This window comes from Nothobranchius furzeri, chromosome 11 (assembly GCF_043380555.1).
Source record: "Nothobranchius furzeri strain GRZ-AD chromosome 11, NfurGRZ-RIMD1, whole genome shotgun sequence".
Classification (NCBI taxonomy): Eukaryota; Metazoa; Chordata; class Actinopteri; order Cyprinodontiformes; family Nothobranchiidae; genus Nothobranchius; species Nothobranchius furzeri.
Window position 1 is genome coordinate 25,818,832 of NC_091751.1, and position 14,316 is coordinate 25,833,147.

Genomic DNA, 14,316 nt, shown 5'->3' on the forward strand with positions numbered 1-14,316 from the left:
ATATTGTTCATCCTTTTACTTTGCCTTTTATCTGATTCTTAAATCAGAATTTAATTTGTTTATTTAATTTGGTCTAAATTTATTTGTGCATTTTAATTATGCTGTCACATTTATTTTGTTCCTGCTCTTGGAAAGCACATTGAATTGCCTTTGTGTATGAAATGTGCTCTACAAATAAAGCTGCCTTGCCTTCTCTGATATTATTGAGCCACGAACCTCTCACACCAGCGATGTTCTGTTGCAAAATGTGCGAGTGCGTAATGATCTGAGTATCCAGGGAAGTGCGGCGGCTCGGTGAGTCGACAACCAGATGGTCCAGTTGTCAATAGTAAAGTTAAGTGCCACCTGAGTACGGCAGCCTCCTCTCCTGTCAGTTTGCCCCAGGGTAGCTATGGCTACACTGCGGCTCATCACCACCAGTGTGTGAATGAATCAATGATTCACTGTATTGTAAAGCACTTTGGAGTCCTCTGACTGAGAGAAGCACTACACAACTGCAGGTCATTTATCATTGTTCTGAGCTCCATGTTGTTGGCAGTTATAGGAGGTTAGACATATGTCAGACATTGGGTCCTGCTGGTTTCTGTACCGCCTCACAACGGGGTGAGTCAGTGGGGTGAGGTGGGCTGTTGACTCACAGTCCTGCAGTCTGAACAAAAGAGGAGAGGAAATGTTAAATACAGGAAAGTGTTTTAAGAGCTGGGGTCAATTTGGACATTTTGAGTGACATTTATTTATTTTATTTTATTTAATCTTTATTTATTCTCAATCCCATTGAGATTAAAAAACCTCTTTTTCAAGTGAAACATGGTCAAGATGGGAAGCAGCAAGAATCAAGACAAAATTAAAAGAATTACACAAACTCAGGGAAAATATTACTATAAAAATTGATTAGAATTCCAGTCATTTCAATAAAACTTTATTTTTTATTTAAAAGCACAAAGTGAGATTTCATTCTGCTGTTTGTTCCAAGCCAAGGTTGCTGAGCGGACAAAAGCTCTTTTGGCAAGTTCAAATTGTGAAAATGGAACAAATTCAGTTGAGAGTAAATATGGCAGTCATCTACGTAGAAATGGTAAGTCACCTCATGTTTGGCTAAGAGCTTTTCGAGTGAGAGCATGTAGATTGAAAACAATGAGAGAATCACGGACAGAACTCTGAGGCGCTCCCCACAGGAGTGGCACATTGGTAGAGAAGCAGTCCTCAATTAATACGCCTACCGGGTAAGTATGATCTGAACCAGGGAGGGTGGTACCATTTACACCCATCCATGGCCCAAGCAAATGAAGTAAGATGGTGCCGTGTCAAATGCCACAGTTAGATTGAGTAACAGCAGCAAGATGTAGGAAACAGAGTTACCGTAAATCCTCTAATATTGGCCTGTATTCAATTAACGGCCGGGTATCATATTTTGGCCGGTGTCGGAGTCGGCGGAGGTGAATAATGGCCGTTTTTTTATTGCGGCCGGGTGGAATGTGGTAACAAGCAAGTACCACGGGGGGGGGGGGGGGGGGGGGGGGGATTGTGTCATCCGTCTCACTTTTGATTTGCCAGTGATAGACCGCGATTTGGCAGGTGCGGTGACGAAGAAGAGGCGAAAATTTGATATCAAGTTCAAAGAGAACGTGCTGATTATGCTGCAGAACACTGGGGAGCAGTAGGGGTTGTATGAACTAGTCGACTTCACTATAGTGACTTTTTATGCCTGTCATCGACTAGTCGCTGTCACGTGATAATGACCGGCAAGATGCAGTCCACGGAAAAGACAGCAGCCTGCTGTCAGCAGGTGACAAGCTCCTGCGCTCGGGGGGGCAACGCGCTGTGCCAGAACGTCGGTACTGACACCCGCCGTAAAACAGACATTTAACCAAATTGTGACCTTTACCCTCTTGCAATTTAACCTTCCCCTCACCTCCATCCTAACCTTAACCAGCTTGCGCATGCAAAGCTCTGACTGTTTACGCGCTTCAGACATCTGCGTCCTGAGCACAGCCACAGTAACGTTATCAAATCGAGTGTCGCCACCTCAAAAACTAATTTAACACGCGATCGTTCATGTCGGCTCATTTCCTTTAATGTTTTCTGTCTTTTATTTGCACCTGATGCGTTTCGCTGCTGTGGAGCGGGGTGCTCAGTGGCGGCTGGTGAAAAATATTTTTGGTGGGGCTGTGCTTTTTTATTTTTTTAAACAAACTTGTACTTTCTGAGCTTTGTGCACAACTTCACTATTTCCTGAATTAAGCACAGCTCTTTTATTTCCTGTCTTACATCATTGGACAAACTGATTAATCCAGGTGCGTCTGACTATTGGCACGCTGCCTTGCAGACCAAGGTTGAAAAATACTGCATTAAATTGCACATAAACTAACATGACCATAAATGGTAAATAGGCAATGCAAGAGGCAAGTAACAAAAACATTTTGTTTAATTTCAACATTTGAGTGAACACGAAAAATTATGAGCAGGTCACTGTTACAGTAATGGTAGTAAACACTACTTAGACAAAACGCCAGAAATTTACACTCTTAGGACTTATGGAAAGTGGAAACACTTTCATAGGAAATAATGTCATCAGTATCCTCTTACAAATGTCATATTTCCCAGTTATTGGGACAATAAAACATTTCTGATTCTCAATCAGATGTTTTTGCATTTGAGGTAAAAACATCTAATTGAGAATCAGAAATGTTTTACTGTCCCAAAACCTGGGAAATTTGTTTGCTGCAGCAGAAGTGTAACAAGTAAAATGGAATCAGATTGATGTATGTACAAATTTACTTGAAATACACATTTACATGATTAAATATGTATAATAAGTATGTGTGTTGAAATGAGTTTTTACAGTTATTGCACTGCTATCTACCGTTGTTAAAAGAAATGTGTTTAACTTTGAAAATGTGGGCGCAATTTTAATTGTCAAAAACTCCAGTGAACCATTAGTTCATTTTGCTCAAATTGAAACAGAGGCCTGCCTCTAATTCTGGTCCTCCTTCCAATAAAGGCCTGGAGCTTGATGAGCTTGAGTCAGATACAGGCCCGGGCCTGTATTAGAGGATTTAGGTTTCTTAAACAGAGGCTGAACAACCACATTTTTAAATGCCAAGGGAAACACTTCTGAGGAGAAGGTAGAGTTAACAATATTTAATATTGCAGTGGTCACCACCGGGAGAACCTCACGCAGTATTTTAGGGGGAAGGCAGTCCTCTGAAGAAGTCAAAGGCTTCATAGATGTGATCAAGTTAAGCAGAACTGAGAGTGACACATGACTGAAACCAGAAAATAATGGAAGACAAGGAAGCTCCTTGCAGGCAACTGTACCTGTATACAGGAAGTTGGATCTGATACCCTGGATTTTTTGCAGGAGGGGGAGTCCTTGAGAGAAAGAACATAGTTGAGAACTCTCCTCTGATCTGTGTTATAGATATTATGAGTTTGGAACTATTATGTCTCTAACTTCCTGTAACAGCTAGTTGTGCTGCTAAGCTAATAGGTAACCTAAGTCTGTATCTGCTCATAGACTCTAATTTGTTTGTTTTGGCAGTTGGGGATCCATGGTCCAGTAGTGGATGGGCGTGTCTAAGGCTTCTGAAGGAAATATATAATCACACGTGTAATCCTAAAACTTAGATGTAGTCGTGCTTATATTGTAATCCTGAGACTAACTTGAAGTGATTCTCATATGATTTATGATCTTTTGTTTTAATTTCCAGATACAAGTGATTCATCATGCTATCATCAGTTTCAGCTATGCTTATGAAAAGCTTCACCCACATGGATGCCTGCATGGAGTAAAAGTCATGATTCTGATGGTGTATAGAGTGTGAGGTCAGTCGCTGCAGTTTTAGTCTAGGTATGACCAGAGCCATGTGGGCCTCAGGGTTAACTCCCAACTCTGATTTGTAGGTAAGATGTCCAAAGAATGTTGGTTTCCAGCAGTGGCGGTTCTACATCGAATTACTCCCCGGGCGAGGCCCCCTTTGAGCGCCCCCCCCCCCCCCAACCGCCCCCCCCCACCACCACCACCACCACCACCACCACCACCACCACACCACCCCACCTGCATGAACACACGCATGTTTTCTACAAACAGGCATGTTTTATTAGAACGACTATTGAACATTCATTTTTCTAAGTTGCACATATTTACATTAATTACTATGAAGTTGTCAGAATGTAAAGCAATATACATTATATACTGTATCAAAATATATAGAATCAAATATACAAAAACAAACAATAACTAAATATTAAGAATATATGAACATAATAGATAATAAATATTCTAAATAGCAAAAATATTTCACACGTAACAAACTAAAGATAATCACTACAGCATTGCACTTAGAACAGAAAACACAAACTAAAATTAAAACCTATCCATTATGCAACATCATCAATAATGTCATCACATGAAATCTGCTCCCCTACTGAGTGATTGGTACTAATCAGAGCCAGGTTAGTGAGCCGCCCCTGAAACATAGATGACCTCAGGTATGACTTGATCAAGTTTTGAAAAGCTCCTCTCAGCTTGAGCCACAGTGACTGGCAGAGCAGTCCAAAAGTTGGGGTAGATCTCCAATAGATCTCATGATCCATAATATTTTACAATTGCCTCTGAAATTGTAATTTAAACTGACATAAAAAACTGTAGACTACCAAAAATGCCAACTTTTACAGAGCAAATCATGTAAAAAATAATCAGTGCAGCCATCTGCAATAAATAAACAGGATAGTTAGTGGTGACTGGGGTGTTTTCTTCTGCTTGTAGAATTGTTTTATTTATTATTATGTGAACATGATCAACATGTGTTTGTTGTTTTTCAGGCAGGCCACAGGCTGCAGTGAGCATTTAACAAATCCTAGTTTGAATCAGTAAAAAACGATTCAAGGACTTTTTTCAAACCATTTGAATATTTGTTTAAATATTTCAGCCCTATTAGCTCTGTTAGCAATTAGTTGACCGCATTTAACCGTTAAAATCCCAGTTAACTGGTTCAAAAAATTGAAAACATGCATCATGAGAGCTACATACCTTTATCTTTCTGCTCTTTTTTCTTTTTTTCCCCCTGAATGGGGCACCTGGTGGTTTTAGCCTTTTTATGTTCATCTCTTCTGTTTGGCTCCTGACTCAGTAAGTTTCCTTTAGTCGGGACTAAACAATTTGACCTTGATAGGGGGGTGACCACAAAATCGTTTTGTTTTTCCTTTTTTTATTCGGCCATTTCACACAATTCAGAGAAACCTGAAAGAATTATAGGCCTGTGTTTATGATATTATGAATGAAATATGGAAGAACGTTAAGATGTGATTGACTTTAGCCATGTTAATACAGTTGATTCAGCCCCTGCACGCTCATTTCATTTGGGAAAGACGCAGAGGTGAATTCCCCTGCCGCACCCCTCCCCTTCCTGTTCTTCATAGACACACGGAGCACGTGAACGTTCTCAGTCAGCAGGAGCGCCTGCAGCTGCAGGAGGCGCCAACTTGCCGTTTCCAATCCAGACACTGTCATATGACAGATAATAGAAAACCTCTGTGCGGCGCAGATTTCCTTTTTTTTTTTTTACTCCGCGCTTGTGCGCCCCTTTTGTGTCATGAAAAAATGCCGCCCCGGGCAACTGCCCTGTCTGCCCGTGCCTAAAACCGCTACTGGTTTCCAGGGAAATGGTGAGAGATCAAGGTTTTATGACCTTCTGGGTCGTGGGTGTGCCAGATCTGACTTCACAAGAGAGAGAAAGTATAAAACTGTATGGATCTAGGGACCAGCCTTGGATTCTTCTGGGCCGGGAGCTGAAGAATCTCCCCGTAGTACACGGTGAATAAAGGATGGTGGAAATTTAAAGATACAGTTGGCTCCCTCTCCTTATTTGTGCAGATATTTCTAAGAACTGGGAAGGTGGATAACAGCTACTGATAACAGCTAATATTAACAGTAATTAACTTAAGGTTAAGATCAGTAACAAAATGGAGGAACAACATTTTAATCCACAACACTCCCAGTAAGAAGAAACAGAGCTTCTGTTGTTATTTTTCATTCTATGACTCTGTGGAAGTGATAAATTTTACAGTTTTATTCAGCAGCTGCTGGGTTTAGTTGAATGATTCGTTAGCTCCCATAAGGAGGCCGATGTCCCCCCCACACACACACCCACCTCCATCACCACACCCACCTCCATCACCACACCCACCACCACTTCCTGCTGTAATGCTTCCCATTTATTCTAATTCCTGCTAACAGGCCTCTTTCCTAGGTAGACCAGATCGTTGTGGCCTCTGTTGTTTGACATCGTGTGTCTTGTTTCAGACTCTGACTCGTGTGAAAGAGCTGCAGCTCGGTCAGCAGAAAGCAGAGCAGAAAATAGTCCAAACCATCACAGACTCATCAAACGATTCCAGCATGACAGCTCACCGAGAAGCATTTTATTCAACCTGTATGAGCAGATTCTGGATCCACCTACAGCTGAACTGGGAAGACTCTCATATTTTTACACTTCAGCACATTTAAAAGCGTCAGGTCTTCTGGATTTCCTGCCAGAGTTTGGATCTACCATTCACACACCAGCACTGGTGCATATGCTGGTTTCTGTAAGGAGAATGAGTTCAGCTGTTAATGAGCACATCAGAATTGAACATGTAAAGGTATCTGGAAGAAACCACCCTGTAGCCACTGAGCTTACTAGTCAGTACATTTATGTTTGGCATAGTTGGGTCTTTTGATTCATTTTTGGTTTAGTGTGTTTTTAATAGTCTGTGGATCTGGTGATCTATGAGTTAAAGCTATTTATTATCACAAACAGAAGATGCCCTCATGTTTTCAGTTCCGAAGTCTCATCTTCCAGCTATTTAACATCTGTAACCACACCTGGCCCCCATTAGAACCAGCAGTAAGTTTTAAATAATAAATGTTCAAGATTCAAGATTGTTTTATTGTCACACAGCCAGTTTAAGGTGTAAAATTATAAATGTAAACAGTCACATGAGGTCTTACCCCGGGTTTCCACAGGAGCCGTCAGCAGCACGTCTTGCTCGCGTAAGCTGCTGCTTGGCCCTTCCCACGAGACGCGAAGCAGCAGGGGAGCAGCTGTCACCGACCGAGCACGTAAACACAACAACAAGCAGGAGAAAACTACAACATGGTTTGTGTTTTATGTTCTGTCCGTTTTATAATCACCAATACGGACCTGAAAAACAAAGAAGACCGCTAGCTAGGTGATAACTTCTCACGGGGCCGCACAGTTAGTAACCTTTTATAAAGTAAAGCAACCGGAAGGCAGTACGTTCTTTATTCTGAAAATCTCGGGAGCTTCTCTCCATTTCCGCGTCCGATTTCCTGTCTTTCCTTCCCCAAAAATGTCGAACTTGACCCGTTTCAGAGGCGTCGCGCGTAGAAAATAGAACCGGCTCGTAAAGGCCGCGACATGCTGCTCCTGAGACGCGACCGACTCGCGCTGCTGACGGCTGCTGACGGCTCCAGTGGAAAAGGTTCTGTTGGCCACAGCGGTTCCTATCAGCAGCTATGACGTGCTGCTTCAGTAACGTGCTGCTGACGGCTCCTGTGGAAAGCCGGGGTTAGGGTTAGCTAGCTTAATGTAAAGGTGCTGCAGAGCACCAACGGTCCAGCTGAATCACCGTTAATGTGACCTCCTAGCAGCAACATTCAGTTCAGTGATGCTCTTGCATAAAAGCTGTTAGCCTGGTGGTGCGTGTTCTTACTGCCCTGTATTGTTGACCAGACGGAAGTCCGATGAGATGGTTATCAGGGTGGATTAAGTCCGTTAGTGGGGAAGATGTCATCCAGGGCAGGCAGGTGTGCATTGGTTATTTTCTCTGCAGTTCTGATTACTCTCAGCAGGGCCTTCCTGTCAGCTGCAGAGCTGCTGCTGTACCACACCAGGATGCTGCTGGTCAGGACACTCTCTACAGAGCAGTGATAAAACCACACCAGCAGTTTTGTGGCAGGTTGATCTTCCTGAGAGCCCTCCAGAAGTACAGCCATTGTTCTGTCTTCTTTGTCAGATATTTGGTGTTGTGTGTCCATGTGAGATCTTCTGATATGGTTGTGCCCAGGAACTTGAACTGTGACACCCTCTCCGCCTGCTATCCATTTATTGTGAGTGAGGGTCAATGATGATTTCTTTGGTTTTGTTGGTGTTCAGGGTCAGGTTGCTAGCTGTACACCACACCACCAGCTGCTGCACTTCTTCCCTGTACGCTGACTCATTTCCCTGGCTGATTGGGCCCACCATGGTTGTATCGTTGGCAAATGTAATGATAGTGTTGGCGTTGTGGGTGGGCTTACAGTCATGTGTGCACAGGGAGTACAGGAAGGGACTTAGCAAGCAGCTTTGTGGGGCTCCTGTGCTGAGGAACAGAGAAGAGGAATGGTGGGGCCTAACTTAACAGACTGGTCTGTTAGTTAAAAAGTCTTGTATCCAGAGGCAGATGTTGCACTCGAGACTAAGGTCAGACATCTTGTGGAATAGTCTGCTGGGGAGGATGTTGTGTAGTCCACAAATAGCAGCCTTGCAAATGTGGGTTGTTTCAGGTGTAGCGTCATGAATGTCCTGTTTTTGACCTAAAGGTCATGATCTGCTGCGTCTGCTCGAGCAGAGACATGAAGTCTCTGACAGGCTAATCTACATGAGATAGTGGCCAAGGTCTTTCATGCACTCTGCTCATCTGAACTGCTTCACCTCTGTTACAGCTCAAGACAAAGACAAAGAACTCTCTTTTGATAAATACATAATCAACAACTTTGTTGTTACCAGTAATAATGTGAGCCCAATGTTCAATCAATCGGTGAAATGACAATGTTTATTACTTGATATTATAATCCTGTGATCAGTAGTACTTAACAAGTAATTATAATCTTGGACATTTGCACTAGACACACGTAATGCTAAAGTCACACGACACATTTTCTTTTGTCTGATCCAATCAGAACCTTCGTTTCTGACGAGGCGTGGTTATCTGTGGCGTTTGTATAAACCCTTTTTTGCATGTCAAATTCTGATTCGCCAGTAAACCAAAATATGATAATTTGTCATGACTCCCATCCTTCACCCTCCTCATTAAACCTTCATTCAGCTCACCTGGTCCCTTCACCAAGCTCCTTACAAGCCCTGTTTCCCCTGGCAACCATAATCAACTCCATTCTTCTCACCTGTTCCTGTCATCAGCTTCATTCACTTCACCTGCTCCTGACTCGTCAGCTCATCTCACACACCTGCTTCCCCTACTATATAAGAACCATCCAGCTATCCAGTCTCTGCCAGATTATTGAAAGCCTTTGCCAGTAAATTCTCCAGCCATCCACCCTAGAGCCCTGCACTGAAGCTCTAGGCCGGGGGTCGGCAACCCGCGGCTCTGGAGCCGCATGCGGCTCTTCCATCCATCTGATGCGGCTGTCTGTGCTTGTAAAATAATGAATGGATATTTAAATAAAATGCTTTATATTTTACTGCATTAATTTTACATCTGTATGTCAATTTTAAATGTAAAGATTGTCTGCGTAAACCTGAACAGGTCCAACACGGTCTACTGTGAGACCGGGTTGACGCATCACGCTTGTGCGTAATCATATGTGCTTTCTGAGCTGACGAGGATGTGAGATTCTGGGATTTTCCTCAGACGGCTCCTGGATGTGTCGCCACATTGGAGACAGGAACAAGCACTACTCAGCCAAAGTTTCATAATTAGGGAACATTTTCTAAGTGACAAGTCTCGCTTCAGTCGGAGGAATCTTCCTGCATGCGCTCTGGTTCTGCGACGCGCTCCAAGCCCCTCTCCACATCTTCAGCTCGCTGTGGACCTTATGTAGTACACGCTGACAGCGAGCTGCGCTGAGCAGTGTCCAGCTCAGATGTTCAGATGGGAATCTTTTCTTGGGTGATTTAGCTACATCTGCGATGTGCGTAAAATAAAATGTCAGTTCGTCTGCATGCGTCGGGGTAATTCTTTCTATTCTTTCTCCGTCAAAATAAACGATCAAATACGGGAACTGTCCGGTCAACACAAGCCCTGCTTTTAACTGTTCTGTTTTCTTGTGAAAATTGTTGCAAGGAGATATAATTTTACTTGATTAACACCAGAGTTGCACCGTGCCGTTATCTCTGTTGCTGTAAATGAGGGAAAAACAAAATGATCGGATCCTTTTCTGACCTTCCCCACCTACAAAGTTTAATTACTACAATCAAACGTGACAGAGCCTGGATTTGTATTCTGAACAGTCTAAACATGTTTTAAAAAGAAATGTATGACAAAAGTGGCACCTGCTCAGTAAAACCACCAACAGGGTGAAAAATATCAAAATATTGTAGGCAGAGACGGGCTACAACTTCTGGATCCACTTTATATAAATCGTTTTATTGATTATCTTCTCATGAAAGATAACTTTGACGTACACGAGCGACTGAGCAGGTGACGACCCGGAAACTGAACTGCTGCATTAGTGATAAGTGGATGTAACCAAGTCTCCAATGAGATCATCCCAAAGTAATACCTGTGATTATTTGCCAGTGCCAGCTGCAGTTGGTCCATTTAGTTGATAACAGATCTGGCATTAGTCAGGAAGTTGGTCTGAACCATCGACATATACATATATGGACAATGGGTTTCCATAGACTCCAATAACACGTTTTTGAAGAGAAATGGGAGGTGGCCTCCACCGCCATTTTGACCTTGTCACAGGTTCTGTCAAGCCCAGACAATTCCACAAAAGGGAAGAGAGGAGGAGCTGAGGGTGGGGCTGTAAGGCTGGGATCAACTGACGACACCCGGTCGAACTAGCTACAAGCTAACCTGAAGCTAACCCAAAGCTAATGCGGAGGTGGGAGCTAAGCTAACGAAGGTAGCAACCTAGCTACAACCGGAGTTAACTGTGCACAACACCAGAGCTTCTGAGTCAAAGATACGCCTGGCTAACCGATGGGTAAAACCGGGTGGAACACAGAGGTCTCCCAGAGCTCCACAAGCCGGCAGCCGCGCAGCAGACAGGAGCTGCGATCAGACAGAGATGTGCCGAGCTGCAGGGAGGGGAGAACCGGGTGGAACACAGAGGTTTCCCGAGAGCTTCACAAGCCGGCAGCCACGCAGCAGACAAGCGCCGCTGCGATCTGAGATGCGCAGAGCTACCACTGGGGAGAACCGGGTGGAAAACATCGGTTTCCATCAGAGAGCTCCACAAGCCAGCAGCCCGCCCTGCACACAGGAGCCGCGATCAGACAGAGATGCACCGAGCTGTGGGGAGGGGAGAACCGGGTGGAAAACATCGGTCTCCCGAGAGCTCCACAAGCCGATAGTCAGAACCCAGCTCCACCAACATGTTATATTTCAACCCATTTTCTAAAGTGCAGCATTATGTTAAATGCACTGGGTTTTATTCTATTACATTTAAATTTCATGGTTAAACAGTACATGTTAAAATCTAAGCTCAGCTCGGCAGTGACCTAAAATACATAAATATAATTTTACTTACCGAAAAAAATGAAGTGGAGACTCCTTGGATGCTCTATTAGTGCAATTAATGCCACAGCAAGTCATTCTGTCCAACAATTGCACAAAAATATCCAAAAAAGAATACACACACACTACAACTAATGGTCTAAGTTGAGAGACTGAAAATGACGGAACAGTTTTCAGGCGAGGCCGAGGCTCAGGCTGAGGCCTTTCCCCGGAGCTAGCTCTGTGGTCACGTGGGTTGGATGCTCATTACTTATACAGAATTTTAGGCTTTTAATACACTTAAACAGAAGAGTTAGAAAAAAATTCACCCCCTCAGAGTTGTCATGAGTGTAAACTAGATCATTTAAACAAAAAACATGTTTTGGTACCAGGCTGTAAACATGTTTATTTCTGCTGTGAAATTGGTATTTTTAACATGGGAGTCAATGAGGATTTGCTCGCTTCTGACACCAGCCCCCAGTGGATGAGGGTGGAACTGGATTTGAGTACAGTTGGAGCGTAGGAGAGATTGCATTGATACTCAGTTGGACAAACATGTACATGACTAAGACAGCACTGCAAACGAGAGCCAAGAGCAGATGCATCTGTATGCACCACCATCAGAATTGTACTCCCATTATAGATAGATAGATAGATAGATAGATAGATAGATAGATAGATAGATAGATAGATAGATAGATAGATAGATAGATAGATAGATAGATAGATAGATAGATAGATAGATAGATAGATAGATAGATAGATAGATAGATAGATAGATGATAGATAGATAGATTTTTTTCTGCAGTTTTTCTGAAAATAGAAACAGATTGAATAGAAACTTTTTATTTCCATCAGTCAGCATGTTTTCTGGAGCTGAGTAGCAGTCCCAGGGGGGATCTACGGAGCAGGACTCTTCAGCTCCAGGGCATGCGGTTCAGCTGGAACTAGAAAGACGTTTCACTGATCTCCAGCTCAGCTGTCTACGAGCTGAGACACCAAGCTTCAGCCTGATTATTCTGTTCAAACTTAATGATCCTTATAAGAAAAACCTGTCAGAATTCTACTTTCCGATTTGTGAAAAAGAAAATTAATTTGTTAAGGTTTTATGAAATGGTTTCATTAAGATTCAACATCTCCATCTGACGGCTTTAAAGTTTCAGTTTTGGTAAATGGTAAATGGCCTGTATTTGATATAGCGCCTTCTAGAGTCCTGGAACCCCCAAGGCGCTTTACAACACAATCAGTCATTCACCCATTCACACACTGGTGGGGATGAGCTACAATGTAGCCACAGCTGACCTGGGGCGCACTGACAGAGGCGAGGCTGCCGAGCACTGGCGCCACCGGTCCCTCCGACCACCACCAGCAGGCAACGTGGGTTAAGTGTCTTGCCCAAGGACACAACAACAGTGACAGACTGAGCGGAACTCGAACCTGCAACCTTCCGATTACGGGGCGAGCACTTAACTCCTGTGCCACCGTCGCCCCAACAGTTTTTCTGTTTTATTCCTTCTGATCAGTGCAATAGAGATGGAAGTCAGATAAACAAACAAAAGGACTGTAAAGAAAGAGCAGAAAATAACAAAATGACAAATAACAAAATATTATTATGGATATCTTTGTTTTGGCTCTGTTATTCATCCTGCTGAAAAATAAAACCTTATTTAATTATTTTACCAAACTGGTATCTGAGCTTCTAAAGTGTGTTCATCGTGTCTAACTGGAGGCTGGACGAGTCCAGCAGTCAGAACCAAGAGAGCACAAAGAGATGACGAGGTCATCTCTAATGAAGGCTGATGACCTGGCACGTCACATCAAATGATCAGCAGTGATTTTATACTAGTCTAATAATAGGAGACTCACTCCCTCACTGAAGACAACAGCAGAGAAACACTTTGTTCTCTCCTTTCAGTCACATTTACCCAAAGCTTTAGCTAATGGGAGGGGTAGTGGTGGTGGTGGGGAGAGGGAGAGGGGGCTTGATGCTATTTGTTTGTATTTTGCTGCAAACACTCAGTGGTGGTGAGCCCAACAACAGAGCTGCAGGGTGGTGTGTGTGGAGTGGCAGAGAGGTGTCACTTCTCAGATGTCAGATGGAGGGTTTCTGTTCTGAGTTCACACTTTTCCAGTGGACGGTGGTCCTCCCAGTCCTGGGCAGTCAAGTGGGCTTTGTGGAGAATCTAAAAGTGAGTGAGGCTGACACCTCTGTGGTGCCCAAACAGGACCGCTTACAATAAAATAATCACACTATTGTTATATGGTTCTATTATTATAACAAAGTAACTGAACATCACTTCCTACTGAGATCCTCCATCATTGAATTGAACAGACTGCAGCAATATCCCGACTCACCCCCTCAGAGAACTTTCTTATGAAGATTTTACTGACAGCTTTAAGCTTAGTTTATACTTGACGCGTGTACATTCCACACGGAAATGATAGAGTGGATGGATGGATGGATGGATGGATGGATGATTAGGATGGATGGATGGATGGATGGACAGAAAGAAGGATAGATTGGATTGATGGATGGATAGTTGGATTGGATGGTTGGAAAGAAGGATAGATTGGATGGATGGATGGACAGATGGATGAACGGATGAAAGGCTGGATGGATGGACAGAAAGAATGATAGATTGGATGGATGGATGGATTGGATTGGATGAATGGATGGATAGATTGACTGGATGGATGGATGGAAAGAAGGATAGATTGGATGGATGGATAGACAGAAGGATAGATTGGATGTATGGATGGATGGATGGATGGAAAGAAAGAAGGATGGATTGGATGTATGGACGGATAGGTTGGATGGAAGGAAGGATGGATGGGTGGATGGATGGATGGATGGATGGATGGATGGAAAGAAGG